At 44.2% G+C, this 15,893-nt stretch overlaps 1 protein-coding gene, 1 long non-coding RNA gene and 1 pseudogene across 7 annotated transcripts in view; 1 reads left to right on the forward strand and 2 right to left on the reverse strand.

The window, feature by feature from the left end:
• LOC146205237 (beta-alanine transporter-like) overlaps nucleotides 1–15,893 on the reverse strand; it is a 172,059-nt gene that overhangs the window by 30,824 nt on the left and 125,342 nt on the right. The window lies entirely within an intron of this gene.
• Nucleotides 1–15,893, forward strand: part of LOC146205238 (uncharacterized) — a 118,548-nt gene that overhangs the window by 2,079 nt on the left and 100,576 nt on the right. The gene's annotated exons all lie outside the window — the stretch shown is intronic.
• On the reverse strand, nucleotides 10,560–12,177 carry LOC146205239 (CXXC motif containing zinc binding protein pseudogene; annotated as a pseudogene).

The raw sequence follows: 15,893 nt of genomic DNA on the forward strand, positions 1-15,893 counted from the left end.
TGCCTGTGGTATGGAGATTTAGATTGTTTCAGTGCTGTATACTTCTCATGTTTGTCCTGCTGAGTTTCAAAATAGAAATTCTATGGTTCAAATTCTTTCAGTTCAGTTCAGTTCAGTCGTTCAGTCGTGTCCGACTCTTCGTGACCCTATGGACCATATCACGCCACGCTTTCCGGTCTCTCACTATCTTCCTAACATCACATAACTTCATCTGCAGCGCCTCGAGGATGCCATCTAACCATCGCGTTCGCTGCCTACCCCTTCTCCGGTGACCCTCAACCTTTCCCAACATAAAATCTTTCTCCAGCGACTCCTCTCTTCTCATCAGATGACCAAAGTAGCTGAGCGTTAACTTTAGAATTTGACCCTCCAATGAGCAGTCAGGGTTTATGGTCGACAATATCGACTGATTTGATCTTCTGGCCGTCCAAGGAACTCTCAAGATTCTCCGCCAGCACCACAATTCAAACACGTCAATTCTTCGGCGGTCAGCCTTCTTCACAGTACAACTCTCGCATCCATACATCACAACTGGAAATACCATACATAGCACGAGTTATACGGATCTTGGTTGGCAGGCTAATGTCTCTGCTCTTTACTAGGCGGTCAAGGCTAGCCATGACTCTCTTTCCCAGAAGTAGGCGTCTCCTAATTTCATGGCTGCAGTCTCCTTCCAGGGTTATCTTGGAGCCCAAGAAGAGAAAATTTGTCACAGCTTCCACTTGTTGTCCCTTGATGCTCCAGGACTTGATGGGGCAAGATGCCATGATCTTTGTCTTTTTAATGTTCAGTTTAAGCCCAAACTTCTCACTCTCTTGTACGCGCATCAGAAGTCTCTTGAGTTCCACTTCACTTTCTGCCATTAAAGTGGTATCATCCGCATATCTAAGGTTGTTGATACGTTTCCCAGCAATCTTCACTCTAGCTGAAGACTCGTCCAGACCGGCCTTCCATTCCAAATTCTTTAGCAGTGTGTTTTTCAAATCAAAATCAGTACGCAAGGTCACATTGTTCACTCGAAAAAAAAATTGGAGTTAAAGAGGCCAGTAGCTGATTTTAAGGGGACAAAATACTAAAATTTAGGTCTAAAATATTTTTCGGCGCAATGGAAATATTGATGTTTAATATGTTCGATTCCATAGTGGATTTGGTAGAAACGGTGTTGAAAATTTTTGCCGAGAATTTTTCGATCAGTGCATGCGGCTGTCTTTATGTAGTCCGATGCTAGAAACCATGAGCAGCGACCACGATGATGGCTGGTGGTCGAGAAAAAAGATGTACCGAAAACAAATATAAATTTCACTCGCCAGACAGTGATTAAATATTTTTTTGCTTTGAGGAACACTCTTTTTCAGTTTCACACTAAAGGCTGTTACGGCACAATAATGCAAGCCTCGTCGACGAAAGTTTTAGTGGGCACTATAATCGCTTCATTCATGCAATTCCAAACACTGTGGTGCCATCTAGTGGCAAAACCTGAAAGCATGCCTCTCGCAGTGCAAAATGAGGAGTGGTTTTATTTAAGGACGCAGTGCATCAGCATCAGCATCATCAGCCTGACTATACCCACTGTTGGGCGAAGGCCTCTCCCATATTTCTCCAATTAACCCGGTTCTGTGCTAGCTGCATACACTTGACCCCTGCGAACTTCTTAACCTCATCCGCCCACCTAACTTTCTGCCGCCCCCCGCTATGCTTTCCTTCCCTTGGAATCCAATTTGTTACCCTTAGTGACCATTGGTTATCCTCTCTTCGCACTACATGTTCTGCCCATGTCCATTTCTTCTTAATTTCCGCTAGAATGACTCAGTGCAGAGAGCGCAAAATATAATAAATAATGACAAGCACTTCTAGAAGTAACAAAAAAGTGTGCACTTACGAAAATCCGAAAATCAGCGATATTTTGCTGATATATGTAGTCACGTGGGGTATTACCTTGAAAGTAATAGGGTTTCTTCGCTGGATAGCACCTCGTTTTTCTTTAATGCGATTTTCAATGGCAAATTAAAATTGTAAAGCCTCTGATATTTTAGTGCTCGATCTTTACTCTATGAGGCAAGGTCTTTTCAACTCTACCATAATCCTTTGACATATTTTGGCTAGTGTTCTTTCCCTTTAAAGATAAATATTTTGACACAGTAGATATTCGAATGTTCAAAGTGCGTGATCTCATGAGAGTTGCATCAGAATGGGAGGATATAGTAATTTGAAGAATTTTTCAATCGGTGTATGTGTCAGAAAATGTGAAGAACAAAGAAAAAAATGCATTCTGGATGACTTGAAAAGCAATCCTTCGTTGAGCATTGTGATCCTCATCTTGGCACATGCCTTGAATGCTCTTGCATTACTCTTGTGCTAGTGTTTACACTGTTGTGGGCATTTTTTGCAAGTGCTCTAGTATGAAAGCACTGATGCATACCACGACAATGGGAGGGCTGCGGCTGGCCCATCACTGCACTTGTCAGCATCAAGAAAGTGCTGCTTTCCTTTCTTTCTTAGTTTGGCTGAAAAGTCTGTATCAGGCTCAATTTCATTAACCTGAAGCAAGATCTTTTCGTTCTTGTAATCTGGTAGCACATTTTGTTGAAGTGGCAGTACCTTAAAGAACTATCCAACACAGTTTTTCATTTGGATTTCTTATTCCATCTGGAATGAATTAGAGCACTGTACATAGTCACCTTTGATATTGGATGGTGCAAGACTCTTCTGCAATATTTCAGGCCATGTCACCTCATATTCTACTTTTCATTGTTTAGGAGAAACCCCTCGGGTAGTGTAGACTTGCCTGCAAATTGAAGCCATACAGCTTTCACAGAAACAAGGAAAATGTGTCCTGGTCTGGTGTTCAAGCCATGGATAACCACCTCACAGGAATGTTCGCTTACCAACTGAGCTAGCCGGGACTGCTGGCGTATATGATAGGGCGAGATGATTGGTCAACCTAAAGTTGGAATGGTGTCGGTCCTATGTCAGAATATCAGCAGTACAGCTGTGTCATATATCATTGTGGCATCTACAACATTTGGCACTAACTGTCACATATTTTGTGTTGTTTTTTGTTTTGTTTTCTCTTCCAAATTCCAAACATAAATCACAAGCAATACTCTCACCCTGTTACTCCTACCACAGTGCTAAATTTCCAGTGTTGACACTTTTTCTGTTCGTCTTAGTTGACTTGCTGCAGCTTCATTGAAATGCATGTCAACTAATATTTTCATGAAAGTTCTTGGAAGCACTAGGCCTACTAATAAATAGTCATTTATGTCAAGTTAGCAAGGTTATGATTACATGTTATATTTTTAGATAATCTTGCATTGACCTATGGCTGTTACTGTGCATCACCTTGTCCGAACTGACATGTTTGTTTCCTTACAGTTGGGCAAGAATCTTGGTTTTAGTAAGATGTGGATGCATTGTGAAATGAGCTAGACTATTTTATGTGCAGGAAGCAAGCATTCCTTCAGCGTGCTGACCTGCACCAGTTTTAAATTGAGAAGACCCTCAGAGCGAAGGGCCGATCTACTAACTACCTCTGAGCACTGTTCTCGTTCATTTTTTCCCCATTCATGTGAATATCACAGTTTGTCATCATATCATAATAAAGACATTGTTCAAAATGTACCATGCTGCTGTGTGATATCCTCTGTAACGTGCCATTGTCATCTGCAGCCACAGTTAAGCAAATGCTCTTTTGAAGACTTGACCCCCATATATCATGAGCCTCTAGAGCGTCGTGCACTGCTTTTCTTGTGTGTGCTGTGACGTACAGGCACGGCCAAAATACTATGGAGCATGCTGTGGTGTTTGAAATTCTTTTCCCCACTGCATAGACGAGGTACAATGCTGTTTTGGGTTTATGCGCAAGTGCACCAGTGGCACTTGCTAACATATATGTGTAAAGTACTTCTTGTTAGGTAAGATGTTAGGTAAAGTATGATAAGAACTTGACTGCCGAAACGTACTCCATAACATTGCGGCTGGGACTTTACATTCTAGTTAACACTTACAGTTGCTTTTTGGTCTGCTTCAGTTTTTCAGTGCAGTTTTCTTCAACTTGGACTACCAAAATGTACAATCATGAGTAGCCTTGTGCTTTGCATTGGCTTTAAAAACTTGATAAGCAAACCTAAAGTCAAGTCATGTGACCCTCTTCATACCAGTAACACAAAAATGTAACATGTTGGGAAAAAAAAACAAGACTGCCAAAATATCAGTTTCTTGGAACAAGTGTTACCCAAAGGGTAGCTGCTTGGGCTTGTTGGTTCATGAGTTAAATGGAAGAAACGTAGCACAAAAAATTATAGGGGACCTTGAAGCTCCATCTTTAAAGGGACACTAAAGGCAGCCAAAGATGGTATGAAAATCTAATAAACTACATTTGGTGACACTGTCGCCGCATATCCGGCAGCAAAAAATCGAATAATTGCTGAGATATTGCGATAACAAGTTGAGGTTTTTTTCTTGTTCCCGCCGGTAGAATTCAAACTGTGCTCTCCGACTACGTAGTCGGAGTTGAGTGACGCACACTGTGACGTAAGCGGAGATTCCGTGATAGCTAGCGAGCCGGCGCGGCCCGCGGCGTTGCATCCCTCAAGAGCCAACATGGCAACAGCGTACTCGCAATGACGGCCTCAGCCGAAATAAATAAAGCGATGAAGAGAGTAATTTACCGAGGGATGGGCCCATAAAGGAAGAAAAAAAAACATAGAGCGCTTGTAATGCACAATACTTTACATGTTTCTCAAGCTTTTGCGCTCCTTCTTGCACTGTGTATAAACAAACCGAGCCTTCGGTCATCGCAACGCTTCCTGACATGTTTACATACAAATAAGATTTAGTTACCAGCAAAATAGTGTCCTCGCTGTTGCGCTTGTCAGTTTTGAAGCTTCGTCGCACTTTTTTCCTTCAAGGTTTGTGCTACAACTCCGTGTTCAGCGAAAATTACGTCCACGGTAGCAGAACATGACCGAAGTACCGGCGCCACTACATTTGCCAGCGCTGTGAAATTCCACATGTTAAAATGGATCCAGTGCACAATATAGTGCGCACAGGCATCCAGAACATTAGTTGCAAGACGTGAGAGCAGGCAGCATGCGCCGATGATCAAGAAATTGTAATTTTTAGACCGGCAGCGGAAACACCTTATTGTAAATGGGGCCATAACATAAAAACTAGAAATATTTCTAAGGTTCCTGTGGCGTTCGTTCAACACATTTATTTATTCAAAAGGGGGAGTAGATATGACGCGGCGTAGCCGAGCGGTTAGCGCCGAACGTTACGTAGCAAGTAGTAGCGAGTTCGAGTCTTACCACTACTGGCGTTTTTTTTTTTTTGTTTTTTTTTACAAATCGATTTTTTTTTAATCTTTTGTAACATATTTCTGGTGCTTCGTTATTTTTAGTTTTTACTTTTTAACCGAAGTCCTTTTTTTCGCCGGGCGACGAGCGCAATATATCGACGCTCTCCTTGGTATGAGCGGCAAGTATGCCCCTTTTGTTTACGACGCCTGCAAATAGCACGTTGAAGGTCTTGTTGACGCAGTATATGTTGGTCAGATGTGCCATGATTTAGTGAACAATTGAATGATAATGCGGTTTTCCTTTGGTACTTAGCATATGTATGCTTTTCGTGGCGTACGTAGCTGCGGTCGAGCGGTCAGGTCGCAGTCGAAACCGCAACGGCGGCGATATGTTGGCGCAGAAGTGTGAACGAAGGAGCGTGTCGGCGGTAGCGGATTTCGCTCGCTCATGCCTCCGAATGCTCAAATGGGAACCATCAAGGCGCATCTGCTGCTCCAAGCTCGTAATTCAGGCGCTGTAGGTTCAAACAAACTATCCGAGTGCGCAAGAAATGCCTGAGTCGAAACATAACCAAAACTGAAGTGGGCGCCTGTGGCGCCTCCAAGTATATTTTTGTATTTGCCTTGCAACGTTTACGTTGTCTTTTCGCCGTCGTTCACGTATGATAAAAGCCTGTTATCATGTTTGAGAAAAAATGTACTACCGCATTCAAACATGCAACGTAATTCGCATTTGTCAGCCTCCGGGATCCCTAGCGCGCCATGTGATTTGTAGTTGCGAGCCTCGGCCGTTTGGCTGTGGTGGCGGTACCTGTATTTCTGTTATTCTTCTTTACTACCTTATAACAGCTCTGTTTTCAGTAAGAGTGGTCTTTTTGTAATCGGGAACTGGCATTCTATCGATGCAAACCCACTTCCTTTCTCTCTTTAGTGTTCCTTTAAGGATATTGTTATGTGGTGGCATGACAAGCGATGGAACACGGCGACACAGCAGAAACGAACGACATGATGACATGACGATGAAATATGCTTTAATGGCCAGTGGGCCTGGCGCGAGCGCTTCGCCCCGCGCCACTGCCCGCTTCGTCATCTTAGTAGCATTACCCGGGGCCACCGAGCGATCGTCCAGATCGATTGCTAGAAATCCAATGCATGACGTGACGATGAACACAGATACAGGATTGGGACATGAAACACTGGACACCACAATGAATGCGAAGATGGGAAGAATGCTTGCACCGGAGCATCAAGTTCAATCTTCACCGTTTGCCAAAGGCTATAAGGCTAATGGACACGCCGAACGGCTTGGGCGGGGTTGCTGTCTTCGCTCGAGTGGTCGTGAGGTCGCTTCGTCGTGGGGTCGGCTTTGGGCTCTTCCTGGCCGTCGTGTGTTGTGGTCAGGGCTGGGGACAGCAGCTGGTCGGGTCTGAGCAAAAAGAGCTGGGCGGAAATCTCCATGGGCTTTTGGCAGATCGGCCCTGCGTACGGTTGGCTTCGACGGTGCAAGGCGAGGATGGGGATGAACTGCACCTCCAACCAAATGTTATGTGGTGGCATGACAAGCGATGGAACACGGCGACACAACAGAAACGGAACGACGTGGTTACATGACGATGAAATATGCTTTAATGGCCAGCGGGCCTGGCACAAGCGCTTCGCCCCGTGCCACTGCCCGCTTTGTCATCTTCGTAGCAATATGACATAATAGCATAGGCTACCAGGCCACATATAAAGCCCCGTTTTAACCAAGCCATGTGAACATGCCTGCATGGCCTAAGGGTAATGTGAATACGAGGGCCCTGGCAGGCTGATTCTGATCATCATCATCATCAGCTGCAATATACCCACTGCAAGGCGAAGCCTCTCCCATTTTCCTCCAATTAGCCTGGTCCTGTGCTAGCTGCATCCACTTAACCCCTGCAAACTTCTCAAATTCATCCACCCACCTGACTTTCTTCCACCCTATGCTTCGCTTTCCTTCCCTTGGGATCTAGTTGGTTACTTTTGAAGACTATCGATTATACTGTATTTGCACTACATGTCCTGCTCATGCCCATTTCTCCTTGATTTCGACTAAAATGTCAGTAACTCGAGTTATTTCTCTGACCACTCTGCACGCTTCCTTTCTCTTGATGTTACACGTACCATTTTCCATTCCATAGCCCTCTGTGTTGTCCTCAACTTAACTAGAACCTTTTTCGTTAGCCTTCATGTTTCAGCCCCATAGGTGAGTACTGGTAAGATGCAACTGTTATGCACTACTTTCCTCTTGAGCAAGATCAGTAAGTTGCTAGTCACGATATGAGAGCCTTCTGATATCACCCTCCTATATGAAAGGAAAGGCTCCAGTTGGCAGCTCCTGCCAAGCATAACATTAGGCAAACCTACATCTAGTCAGTGCGCACCCATGTAAACCGCTAGCTACTGCCTGACAGTGTGATACTCGTCTTTCACTCAATACTGGTGCTGGCGCCGGATTTTTCGGTGAACGGGGCCTTTAACGTTGTCGCATTAAAAGGACACTGGCAGAGAAAGAAGCCACACACGGTGCTACACATAGCGCTTTGTGTGCCTTCTTTCTCTGTCCGTGTTCTTTTTGCTTGTTTTTTCCATTGAAGTGCTATTCGCTATGTAAATGGCTGCCTTATGCCTATTTGTTGCTGGAAACTTTCTATTCTGTCAATAAGTGAAGTGTGATAGGCATGAATGGCTTCCTCGAACAGTTGCTGCACATTACATTGGCCTTGTTTGAGATTCTTTCGATAGTGATAAATGCTCGACCCATGCATCAGCTTTGATTTTGTGTGTGTCTAAACTTGGAAGCCTTCTCTAACACATAGCTGCGCTTTTCCTGCATAGCACACCTGTTGCCTGTGTAGCCCATAGCATAGCCATTCTAATGGGCCTGATACAATTTTTTTCTTACATTTATTTTCCTGAAATGTACACTGCATAAAGAGTGCAATATTTGTTGGACTCACTGGTGCTTTACAATGTGGCATGCTCAATGCTAGTTTTGTGAACTCGCTAATGGCAGGCATGTGGCTGATTGGTTGCAGTGGCAGCAGTCCAAATAATGTATCAAAGAGCGAGAACAAGCACAAAAAAAAATACTTCTGGTCCAAACTGGAAAATCCTGCTATGAAGTTGCACGAGCCGTGCTGAGCTTTCTGTACCATAGTGGTGGCCTATACATGGCCTCAACTCCTTTGCAGTGGAATAGAAGCTACAAGTTCACTTCAATGCATTCACGAGTTGGTCATACAAATCTAGGTGCCATTGTCTTGTTTACATAGCTCCCACTCCATTGTCAACAAATTACTAGAAGTATTGTGCCAAAGTGTCTGTGTTGTATCTGAAATATGTTGTACTTGGAACTTGCAAGTCATTAAAGTACAGAGTTTGATGCTTTGTTGCTCCCAACATTATCACTTCTAAAGGGGCACATGGTTCCTCTACAAAGTGAACCTGCCCCTCTAAGCACAGAGTGTTCATTTTTGCAGCAACAGCTATCGTCAGGAGAGGCCGGTGTGCCCACCACCTCCTGGATGCCTACTAAGTACTATGTGTGCCAGCCAGCTAATGATGAATATTAACCCCCATTGACAAGGCTGGGCAGTGTCCCTCGCAGAAGTCGGTAAGGCAACTTCGGAGAGCATGGTTTGCCGGCACAGGTAATAGAAAAACTGCCTTAATTTGAGGCTTTCTCTTCCACTGAAGCGATTTCTTTTAAATGCAAAATTGTGACATTATGATGGCAGAAGATTTTGCAGGAATTTATTTTACCAGTAGGCATCCAGGAGTGCACATGAAATGTCTCTCCTGGCCACAGCTGTTGCTGGCTAAGAACTGTCTGTACTTCAAGCAGGGACATCATCGTGTAAAGGGGCCTTGTGCCCCTTAACGGTGCTAGTACTGAGAGCAATAAACCATCAGACTTAGCCTCAGCCCCTTAAAAAATTTCACGCCTATACCTTGCTGACAATGAATTAGGAGTTATGCAAACAAGTAGTAACACAGCCCGAAATTTTTTTTGGGTGGACGTTATACGTCGCTGGTTGAAAAAAAAAAATCCTAAAGCAGGAGAAGGATATAGCAATCGGAAAATTTCGGTGGCGTGTTCCAACACCAAAACAACTCCACTGGCTATGACCCTGCAAACAAGGCAATGGATCCCAGACCTGTGTGACCAGCTTATGAATGCACTGAAGCAGTGCACTTGCAGCTTCCACCCATTGCAAAAAAGTTATGGTCAAGTACAAGCTACTACTGAGGTACAAGAAGCTAGGCAGGGTTTGTTTGGGGGAAATTCAAGCTTTGCCTTTAGAGTAAATGTTATAGTGCTTTTAACACTGCCTTTTCATTCTAGAAGATTTTTAATATATATTTTTTGTTTAAGTTGGTTTTTAAGGAAAGGAAGGTACAGTGTCTCACTCCTCTGCGGACACCTACACTTAATTGTACAAGTAATGGCATACAATAAGAGGTACATATGTCATTGGTTCGAATCCTTATTGCAAACTAGCCTTCAACTTGACCAGCAGATGGATGCAGAATGGGAAGCGAAATGGTATGGCACCACCCTGAACACTGCACAAAGAACGGCTGTGTCACAGTGTTGATTTGAAAACACATGCACGTTTTGCAGACAACTGCTTTGCTGCACAATGGATTGATGCTACGACAAAACCTTTCAGTACAAACTTATCTTATGTCCAGTTTTTCCTGGCATTCCTTTTAATGTGCAACTTCTTCCCTGAACACATTTCTATGCCAGCTGCAGATAGGCAGACAGAGCATACTCTTCTGGCACTTCAAGGCATTGGTATGTCTCCCTTCCTCTTCCACTTTTTCTTTTTTCTTTCCTTCTCACAGATTGTGATGTAAATGCTGGCTGAGCCATTCAATGATGCAATGACCAAGCTGAAGCAAGATCCTTGATATATGCTACGGCCTACTTAAATATTTGATCAACACTTATAATTTCCCCTACAGAGTTTTTCCTCACTTCCTGTGAATATCTGGTCATTCCTTCACAGACTGCAAGCATGCAAAGAGGTGCTGTATGTGGGCATGTTTAAATATTTGGGCATGCTGCATTGTAATTAGTAACATTAAACTACTTATCAGCAATTTTTACACAAAGATCAAGCTGCAAATCAAGCATGGCCGCCCCATGTGCTATGTGAAGAACAATGAGTACAATGGCAATGAAGTATGTGCATGTCAGTGAGAAATGCAGTAGCAGTAAAAAAAAAAAGTAGAAAAAATTTTTTAATGGACACACAACACACTCTCACTTTTAAACCAGTACACCACTTCTGACAATCTCAAAGTCGGCAGAGAGTCAACAAAGCAGTAACATTTCTCAAAAAAAAAAGGAACAAACAAACAAAAGGACACAAAACGATGCAACGTTTCTTTCAGATGCGAACTCTGATGTCTCTCTTGGCTCACCGCCCGCGCTCCTTGCTCGGCATTAGGGGACTGGACAGGGATACCACGGCGAGCAGAGGCAAACTTGTCACTTGATCTTCGTGAAACAGAACTCCAGGTCGTAGATTCCAACAGCTTGTTCCCCTTTCTCATCATAATCAGCCCACTGATTGTCCTCGAACTCGACGTCTACAAACACAGTTCCGCTTCCCGTTGCTTCAGCGCTGAAGCCATCTCTGGCATCGAACGCAACTGGTTCAGCTCCACGGCACTCGAATACGGCAACGGTAGCAAAGCTGGATGCATTATCGGCGCTGTAGGTCTGTAACTTGTCATTCAGAATATCGATGCTGTTTTCCCTGCTGCACAGCCTGCACTTCAGGACCAAGTTGGCATTTGCACGTCTCCCCCTCATAGCAGTTTTGTTGGCCGCCTCGACCGTCTGCCAAGAAGTCGTTTCTTCTCCACAATTCATGCATTTTAACTTAAGGCGCCACACACAGTCACGACTCGGCGTGAAACCTGTAATGTTGTCCAGATTAGCACGTAGCTGTAAGTCAATCTTGACCATTTCTGGACGCTTAAGACTAATCTCGTGGCAAAGAACGTTCGAACAGTCAATTAAGACTAAGCCCGTCCAAAAAAATCCAACACTGCTGGCTTACACTGTTCCACATTGGCTGATTAGGCTGATCACTGATCACTTTTTAACAGCGCGCGACAACCACCGCCAATTACAGGGTTACAGCAATTATGCCACGAATGCTTGAAGACATGTTGAACCAAATTACTAGACTCAACCTTATTTTAACTATGAAACTCGACTTTAAGACCTTACCACTTTTGAAGACTACAAGACTGTGGCGGCACCTGTAATCTCCCCACTCGGCCATGTCATGTGATTTTGTGACGTCACACAACCTGACGGCCAACCAACGCATGACCACGTCACCTGCCAACTGCCACCTTCCAGATTAATGCTCGTCATATTTTATTTTTTTCTCGCAACGCTCACGACGCTGGATTTTGTGGAGAACGGGGCTTTTAAAGCAATCGCCCTAAGAAATACATTTAAGAAACGAGAGTCGAAAACATTGGTACTGGCAAGACATTTAATCGTGATCACTGTATCAAGCGCTGTCACAGGAAAACAATGTCTAAGACTCCCATGTTTATTGGCCGCTGTGGTGTTTAATGCCTGCTTTTAGCGTGCATTTAGGCGGCAAGTTCTGCAAGCACGCGGAAAGGCTGCATAGAGATTCTTATGGTAAGCTAAGAAATAATTGTTAATTGTTATTAATTAGTTATGTCGACAGGAAATTAATACTGTCACCATCTTATATCCTGATCGTTATATGATTATAAAAAATAAAGAAAGAAAACCACATCCCGCGATCCACCTCACCAACAGCATGCGGTTGATTTTTCTCCTACTTTGTAATAAATTGGCATTCAGGGATAAAAAAAAATTGCAGTATTAATTTCCAATAACAGCAAAAAATAATAACAACTGAAAAGATGGATACATTTCCTCATGCTTTTCTTGGTTTCACTGACTCTTCCTTTGTACGCATGTAATAACGAGTCCCTAATTTCCCTACAGTTGTCTGCGATTTCTATGCTGTATAAATATTCAGAAAAAAAAAAACGGCGCATTTTGCGCTTTGCACGAGAATTAGAGTTTCTGTAAACGTATTTTCTTGCAAAAGAGAATTCAAGAAAGCTTAATTACGGAAATATTTTCTCAATAACCAGATTTGTTCCCGAATTTGAACCCAAATATACCGTCCGGTTTTCCCCTCCGAATTCTGCACAAAACAAAAATAAAAGACAAGAGACCTTAAATATACAGCAAACATAGTTTTGGAATAGAGAGGAATTATTTCAATAACGTTTCCCTACGAGCTTTGCGGGGTGCCCTGCATGACACGCATGTTAACTTGAGCGCATGGCATCAAAATTAGGTGCAATAGTTGTGCCTTATTATTATTGACACCTTTTGCTTCTTGCAGGGTGGTGATTCATGTTTTACTTGAAGTTCTGGCACAAATGTTAATTTCTCATGGAAACGACTGATTAATTATTTCAAGTAATCAAATTTAAGGTAAGATAATTTTTATAGCTCTCCAAAGTCTTTACAGAGAAAAGGGGCGTCTAACTTCATATGATGCCCGCGGCCGGACACGGCGCGAGGCGACGCACGTATATGCACTTGTGCAAGCACACACACAGTGACCATATCGGCACGTTATCACGACGAGTAAAGACTAATTCGCTAACTAATTATTTGTTGGCTTGAAGAGAAAAGTATCAATGCAAAAGTTGCAGATCGCTTTGAAAAACGGTTAACTACGTTGTTTCCATCATACGCGATTAACGTAGCTATATTTGTTTGTCTACAAAGAAAACTGTCACGTGACCAGCTACTACATTAAAACACTCACCCAGTGCGCACGCAAAGATTCATCCAAGAGAGCGCTGCAGAGAAAAGCGGATTTTGTTACCTGGGATGCGTCTCGGACTCGCCGCGGTGGCACAGTGGCTAAGACGCTCGGCTACTAAACCGGAGTTTCGTGGTTCGAACCCGACTGCGACGACCGCCTTTAGATAGAGGCGAAACGCAAATGCGTCCTTGTGCTGGGCTATGTCGGTGTACGCTAAAGATCCCTAGGCAGTAGAAATTATTCTGTAGCCCTCGACTAAGCACCTCTTCTTTCGTTCCCACCTTCCTCCCTTCCCTTACTGCACGGTTCAGGTGTCCACAGAACAAGTGTGACAGATACTGCGCCTTTCATTTCCTGTACACCAATTCGCATATTTTTACTTTTCTCTCAGCATTGATGTGACGCAGCTATCACGAGAAAGCTTTTTTTTTATTGCGCGAAGTATATCGCTTTCGACAGTAATGTATCGATATATATATATATATATATATATATATATATATATATATATATATATATATATATATATATATATATATATATATATATATAAATGCTATGAAGCATGGTGAAAACAAGGTTGGCTAGCTTTTTTTTTTGAGTCATGGAAATGCAACCTTTTTATTGGCACATTGTTCCTCAAGCAAATAATCAGAAAGTTAATTAGTATCTAATAATCATCAACTTTCGCGAGCGAAACAATGCAGCAGACTAGGCGACTCTGTACATCTCTTAGTTTGTATCCTGCAAAATGAGGGACACCGACCATGCCGATTGTGTGTTTAGTTGAGTATATTGTCCCTTTAATACTGTCAAGTTTTCGGATTGGTGGCCGAAAATCGCCGACCTCTTTCGTTTTTAATTTTCGTCGTCGAAGCCTCTCCACTGTGCATACTATAGCACAACCACGGCCTGACTTGAGCGCCGCCGCTGAAGTCCGGTATTGGCAGAACCAACATAAGTGGTGTTGCGTCCGGACGGCGGCTTCAAAGGGACATCTGGCCAAGTGCCTTTCGAAGAGGCCACAGTGAACGACTTCCTGTGCCACGCATTCTCTTCGGTCCTTGTTTCGACGTGTATCGGGAATTTATGACTGTCTGCGCCTTCTCCGCCCAAAAAGAGAAACACACAGAGCAGTTGGCGCCGATCTTACAAGAACTGCGTTTACGCGGTGCTGTCTAACTGCTCGGTTTTCGTCACTTCGCGCCGCGGCCGAGACGCGACTCCGGGGCCATTTGCCGTGAAGCGGAGCGGACGGAGCCGGCGGCGCAGCCCTTTCCAAGGGTTTCGGATACCACCTCCAAGGAGCGGCCGCTTCCGCCGCGGTCATAAATTTTAACCCGCGTCAAGCTGCCCTTTGACCGTGGGCGTTCCTCTGGACTCTCTCCCACAGTTACGTGATGTGACGTGCGTTCCTAGGGACTCTGTGTGGGGACCTGGGGAACTTTTTCGGTAGATATACCGAGCTCCATCGTATGCGAGCTCTCTCTCACTGTGAACCTGGAACATGTAACCTCTTGTATAAAGTCTCTTTCTCTTCTCCTCTCAACTGAGCCTCTCGCTTCTTCGAGCACGGCACCAACACCGGAGGTATACCGGAGGAGCCGATGGCGTCGCTAACCAAGTCCCAACAGTGGATGGCAGCTCGGTGGGATGAGCCGGCGTCAGCTATCCTGGTGTGGTGAGTGCCGCGTGTTTGTCTCTCGATTCGCCAGATTGTCTAGCGCAGGGAGTCGTTAGTCGAGTTTGGTGCAATTTAATTATTGCAGAAAATTTTGTTGTCACAGGCCAAGAATTGGGTGGTTTGAGCACAAAATTTATCAGGGAGCAAACGACGCAGAGTGCAAAGTCAGGATGGACAAGCTTAAAGTCCGAGACCTTCTTGAAATCTGCCAGGAGTTGGGCATATCAGTTGGCCCAACAAAGCGCAAAAAGCCAATTCTAGAGCTAATGCGGGCAGAGGAGGTGACTGAGGAAGAAGCCGACGAGGCTTGGGAAACAGTTCTAGAGAGAAAAAAACTAGAAGAGAAGAAGCTGGAGAGAAAACAGGAAGCAGAACAAAGAGAGCATGAATTACAGCTGAAGAAACTCGAGATAGAGGCACTTCGTATTTCCACGGGGCGCTCTGTTTCTTCAGGTGGTCAGTCCAAAATGAAGGACCTTCTGCAGCCGTTTAGGGTGGGCGAGGACATAGCACTTTTTCTCGTTAACTTTGAACGCACATGCGAAAAGGTCGGCTTCGAAAGGGACGAATGGCCACAAAAGCTGTTGACTGTACTTCCATGCGAGGCTTCCGTGGTAGTCGCACGCCTTAGCAACGACGAGGCTAAAGACTACGATAAAGTTAAAGCGGCGCTGTTGCGGAAATACCGTCTGTCGACTGAGGCCTTTCGGCAGCGTTTTAGAAACGCGAGGAAGGGTACAGAATCTCATCAGGAGTTTGCGTATGAGATCAGAGCTAATATGACAGAATGGCTAAAGAGCGCAGGCGCATATGAAGATCACGACAAAGTGGTCGAGTGCATTGGCCTAGAACAATTCTATCGAGGAATCTCGGAGGAAGTTAGATTCTGGGTGCAGGATAGAATGACGGAACTAAGTTTGGATAAAGCAGCCGAACTGGCTGAAGAATACAACATTCGCCGAAATGTACGCCCGAAATTGGCAAAACAGGAAAAAAGCGACAGAATGGACTTTGTTCCTCGCAGGCTCGA

The sequence above is a fragment of the Amblyomma maculatum genome, chromosome 1 (genome assembly GCF_055883805.1).
Source record: "Amblyomma maculatum isolate TAMU_Amacu chromosome 1, ASM5588380v1, whole genome shotgun sequence".
Classification (NCBI taxonomy): Eukaryota; Metazoa; Arthropoda; class Arachnida; order Ixodida; family Ixodidae; genus Amblyomma; species Amblyomma maculatum.